The sequence below is a fragment of the Convolutriloba macropyga genome, chromosome 9 (assembly GCF_964194025.1).
Source record: "Convolutriloba macropyga chromosome 9, txConMacr16.3, whole genome shotgun sequence".
In the NCBI taxonomy this organism is placed as follows: Eukaryota; Metazoa; Xenacoelomorpha; order Acoela; family Convolutidae; genus Convolutriloba; species Convolutriloba macropyga.
The window spans coordinates 52,124,261-52,130,232 of record NC_134476.1 but is presented as its reverse complement, the minus strand read 5'-3'; positions in this window follow the sequence as shown (position 1 = coordinate 52,130,232).

Sequence of the window (5,972 nt, the reverse complement as noted above, 5' to 3'; positions counted from 1 at the left end):
TGGTACATAAGAACTAAATGGAATAAAGATAATAAAATCAGATTTATGAATATTCAAATGCGCTAAATAAATATGAAGTGACAAAAGAGTTGCTTCATTTTCCACTGTAATTTTGAGACGAGCGGCTTCATGTTGTACGCGAGACTTTATTAGGCAGAGTTGAAAAGAATCATAATTTATTGCGTCCAGTAAAGTTAAAATAAGCAACTTTGCAAAAATAACTGAAAAGAGTTCAAAGGTCACTATTCAAATTCAAAATGTAGATAAAAACAGACAAGTTCGTTTTTAGGGGAAAATGTTCGTACTTAAATGAGCATAATATGCTCATTTGCCCGTTTTTGAACGATCATTTCTAACGTTCCGTAAAAATGTCCCGGTGACTTTTCCAAAAATTGCAAAACTTGCAACTGAGCATCCATAAGGTCATTTGAATGCAATCTTTTTTCCTTCTGATGTCCGTTTTGATCTGTTTTATATGCACGCTTTACATTTGAACTTCGACCTTCGAACTCCGTAGTGATTTCTGAAACCTTTCTTATTGTCCCGGACTTGAGTCTCGGAGCTTCTCAGCGCTAAACCAGTACATTTCAAGAGTAAAAACGTAATTCACTTCTGAAACATTCCATCTCCAGAATATTTTAAATTTCATTATGTGCAGTTTTTCTTCATTCTGATTATATTAAGGTTTTAGGGTTCGGCCAGGCTAAACTTATCCTGTATAATCTGAAAATTACTCTATCCCAAATTGATGTCTCAGAAGAATAACGTCATAATTTTATAGCTTATATCTGGTAGTATACTTATACTTAAGTTAGTTTGTAGGCAATTAACACAAAGCCCATTTAGCTTAGTGGTTACGACTTGCTACGCAAATTAAATGTTTCAAGTACACACGCCGAAGTTCGAATCGCATATAAAGCAAAACTTGTTGGCTTGAGATAAGCTGAACAAATCTACCCAAAAATCAGACCAGCCGTTTGAAATTGTGACATGAACACAGTACTGGCCATCCTAAGAAACGAAATATCTTTAGAATGATTCAACGCTGATTTGCTCTGCCACCAAACTCCGAACACACTCAGTGGTGTGGATAAACTAAATGCGCAATTTGGTCAATCAATTTATTTATTGCAGGGTGGAGTTGAGGGCTGCATAGTTAGACAGCCAATAAAGCGTAGAATATATAATTTATTTTTTTTTCAGATTTTGTTTTTCTCCAAGAGGTCGGTGTTTCAAGTTTTAGCTCAAACTTTTTGCTCAAAATTTGTTTTGTTTTTTTTTGCTTAAAATAAAAAAAATTCGCTCAAAGAGCAGATGATCAATAATAAATTGAAGAATGTGCCAAAAAAGATGATTTAGCTAGAAAAAATATGTGACTGATTTTTTTCTTTTATTTGTTTTCATTCTTGAGACTTGATGTTCATGTGATTTTTTTACTGAGTTTTGTTTAAAAAATTGTGTTCTGCCTTCTATTGTTCTTGGTGGCTGCGCCTCCCCTTGGTCGGTAGCGAAAAGCTTCCCAACCGCCGGTATGTAGTCATCAGTCCTTTGAGGGTTCTCAACTGTAGACTGATCAGATCAGATCTTTTGACTCCCGTGAGACGGGGCCCCTGGATCGTCCGGATCACTAGGTAGAGGAAAATCTTGCGGTTGAGAGCCTCTAGCCTCTATCCTTCCAACTTCTCTGCCTTTGCAGTAGGACAAGTCATGTTTCAAGTAGCCGTGATTCACTAAGCTCTTCTTGACATTAAAATTTCGAACGTATTTCGGGCATTTAAACGATTGACTGTCATTGTCCACAGTTATATCTGACCTTGATTGTGCCACTGATCCTTCAGTACTTGCTACTTCCATATCAATTCTTTGCAGATTTTTAACTAGGTTAACTGGTCTTTCGTCTACTGACTTTATAGAGGTATCAACCTTGTCAGATTGTTTTATCGACTTTGTTATCTTTATCCATTCTTCTATGTTCTCGACTTTTAGCCTCTCCAAGTTGTTTTTGATTCTTATTAGCCAATTTTTTTGGTATGTATTTTGGCTCGTGCAGACGCAATGTAGACCAGGGACTTTCAAGTTACTGAGGCTCATCCAAAGATTAGCTCTTCGGACCGCCAACTTGGTCTCTATGTCCTTTAGATGGACAGTTTTGCTCAATTCCATTTTTGGCATCACTCATTTGTCATTCAATTTCAAGAACATTCTACGTGTTTTATTTAGCACGGCAATCAATTTTTCTATATCAGTTTTTCTCGTGATGCTGGTTTCAAGGCCGTATAACAGGATTAACTTTGTAAAATGTATCGATTAGTCGACACTTTGTTTTCAGTCTAAGTGCACCACTGACTAATGCTGCCCTGAGCTTTACAATTGCCAACCTTGCCTTCTTGCAGTTGCTTGCAACTGCTTTACTGATATCAGAGCCAGTGGTTTTTACACAGCCGACGTAATTACCCTAGTGATGAGCGGATTCAAATCTTGCAAGAATCTTGCAAGATGATTCAAAACTTGCAAGATTCTTGCAAGAATCTTGCAAGATATCAATCAAGGCCAAAAAATAAATCTGGGTACAAGTGTTTTAGGAAACATCTTTGAAGCAAGTTTATGTTTACTAAACAAATTACGAAGCCTAATTCAATGAAAAAAAAATAGCCAGGATTCAAAATCTTGCAAGAATCTTGCAATAATCTTGCAAGATTTTGGATTCCGGAAAAAATATTTATGTGTTTTTGGTAGCTAAAACTAACTGAAAACCAAATATCATGACTTATATCAGAATTCTTGATCAGCAAAACTGAAAATAAATGACTTTTTTCGTCAACGCCTTTTGAATGTGAAATCTTGCAAGAATCTTGCAAGATTCTTGCAAGATTTTGAATTCACATACAACTTTCCGACAAATAAATAGAAATTACTCGAGGCAATCAAATCCGTCTTTTTAAAGTTCAATTTATCTAATAAAAACAGAAATATTTCAATATTTCTCTTATCTTTCATTAAAACAAATTATTTTTAGAGAAACAAACAGTTGGGACTTTTTCTTACTGATCCTGTCCGTAATTTAGCATGTTCTTGTTGTAGTAAAAAAAATTCCAATTAATTTGAAGTCTAATTATCTTCCTAAGGAGATTTAAATTAACCCATGATGCCTTCAGTTGATAGCTGTTAGTGTTAATGTCCTTGAAGTGTTTTCATTAAGAAAAATCGATGTGTTTTTGAAAATTCATCTTTTGTTCTTCTTTCATTCGATTTATTGTTCAATCTTGATGTCAGAAAATCAACCTTGGCTTTCTGGTAAATCAAACATTAACTTCGTTTTTGATCTTATGCTAGGTAATGCTTCTTTTTGGGACAAAGAGAAAGCAATATTCGGAGTTTTTTATTTCTGATATTTTGCAATGTACCGCAACAAACTAATTGTAAAAATGATATATTAGTTCGTTCAACCAATCTTAAAGTCATCTCATAGAAAGAAAAAAACTGTTTCAAAAAATGGCATTTCAGTTCTGTGGTGCTTTTAATAATTCTTGTTCCAAATCTTTTTTTGTCAAATCACACAAAAGACACCAGCCTCAAGGGCGAGGTGGGAATTTTCTCCCAGTTCACAGTAGTGGTCTTGGGTGTTCATAACTACTAAGTGGACTTGAATTACGTTCAGAATTGTCCACGTTGCACCGTTTTTAGCCGTTCTGCTCAATTGTTTGAGAAGTTGGTGTCTCCCATTAGCCCAGAATTCGCGGGTACGCTTCATGTGTTTGACAATTTCTCCAAAACTACTGTACCAAATTGAACGGCCATTGTCTTTTTTGATGAACACTGAATGACTTTGTTTGCAGTGTTTAGTTGGTTTCCCAACTCGGCTTTAAAAAGAAGTTACTAATGTTTAAACTTGAAAAAGTTGAAGTAAACCTTAATTTTTTTTGGGCTCGCTTATTGTTTCTGACAATTTTTCTTGATCTACTCTGCCAATTTGGCCAAACATAGTGTCATTGTGTTGAATGTAGGTTTTTCCGGTGTTTGCTGTCTTCATTTGGTATCTAAATTGGCCTGCTCAGGACGTTAGTAAGCTGTAAATCTTAAAAATTAAAAAAAATATATTTTAATTGGATTTCAGTTCTGATGTAGTTTTTCTTCTTAATTGGTTATTGTTGCTAACAAATTGTGTTTTTTTGGCTTTGTTTCGGTTTCTTACGTTTTTCGAAAGTTAGTTTTTGGGAAATCATCAATTTTTCATTCTTTGCGAAATCATGAAATTCTTGTTAGAGGTCTTTTTTTTATCAAAACACATAAAACAACCTGGCCTTTAGGGCGAGGTGGGAATTTTTTCCCACTCCTTAGTAGAGATCTTGGGTGTTCAGTAACTACAAAATGGACTGGAATTGCGTTCAGAAGTGTCCGAGTGGCACAGTTTTTAGTCGTTTTGCATAATTTTGCGAGAATTTGGGGGTCTCCTATTAGCCCAGAATTCGCGGTTCGCTTCATGTGTTTTATGATTTCTTTGAAACTACTGTACCAAATAGTACGGGCATTGTTGCGTTTTACTGATCCTAAACTTCCATTGCTTTCAGTGTTCATTGGTTTATCAAGTTGCCCTAATCAAAAAGATATTAATGTTTAACTTTGGAAAAATGAAAAAAAATTTACATATTTGAGGGCACGCTTTTTGTTTCTGACAATTTTTCCTGAACTACTTTGCCAAATTGGCCAATCATAGTCGCATTTTTTTTACTGTAAGCTTATCAAATGTCTGCGGTCTTGAATTTGTGTCTAAATTGGCCTGCACAGAAAGCTATTAAGCTGTAAACCTTAAAAATTTTTTTAAAAAATATTTTTTAATTGTTTTTCAGTTCTGATATAGTTCTTCATCTAATTTGGTTATTGTTGCTTGCAAATTGTGTTGTTTTGGCTTTGTTTCAGTCCCTGAAGTTTTCCAAATTTTAGCTTTCGGGAAATCATCAATTTTTCATTCTTTGCGAAATTAAGAAGTTCTAGTTAGAGGTCTTTTGTCTTTTTTTTTTAACAAAACACACAAAATAACCTGGCCTCTAGAATTTTTTCTCACTTCGCAGTGGGTGTCTTGGATGTTCAGTAACTACTCAGTGGACTTTTATTATGTTTTGAAGTGTCCGATTGGTACCGTTTTTAGTCGTTTTGCATAATTTTGAGAGAATTTGGGGTCTATAAGACGGAGGTACGCTTCATGTGTTTGACGATTTCTCAAAAAGTACTGTACTAAATGGGACGGCCATTTGCGCATTTTGTTGTTCCTGGACTCTCCTTGTATACAGTGTTGAAAGATTCCTTACGTCGGCTTAATCAGAAAACTGGAGGAAAGAACTTGTTTTTATCACATTGAGAAAGGAACTTAATGTTTTGTACTTTTTCGAATTTCTCAATGAATTTTTGGTCAAAACGAATGATTATTGGCTTGATCTGTTGCTATTAAGACGTTCTTCTCTGGAATGGCTAGTGATAGTCTCGAAAAATATTCTTTAGAACTGTTATTCAATGATGAATGCGGAAAAATGAATCCGTACTCAAATTTTGGGCTGAGTGGTGTTTTGCTTAATTGAACAACTGTATCGTCGTGCATTGACAATATTGTACCTATAACGGCTCATTTTGTCTGTACGAGACACCTTTTGCTTTTGATGAGTAGTAATTACACTGATACGCCCTGGTCTAGAAGTTATTCAAGGACAAATTTAAGAAAAGTAGGATTTTTGGGTCATCTTGGTGTCCACCCAAGTTTCTGTACCCCACAATACCCGAGTAACCATACATATATGGGTTCATTAGTTTCCTCAGATAGTGGGGAGTGTTTCCATTTAGATTTTTTAGATGGTTTTATCGAATTGAGAAGGTCAACTTTAGCCCTGTATGCGCCGAACCTCGATTTTGGCCAATCTCTTCTCAATTTTCATGTCTGAGTGCTGTTTTGCGCAATTGAACCAGTTTTTCGGCTTGCGTTT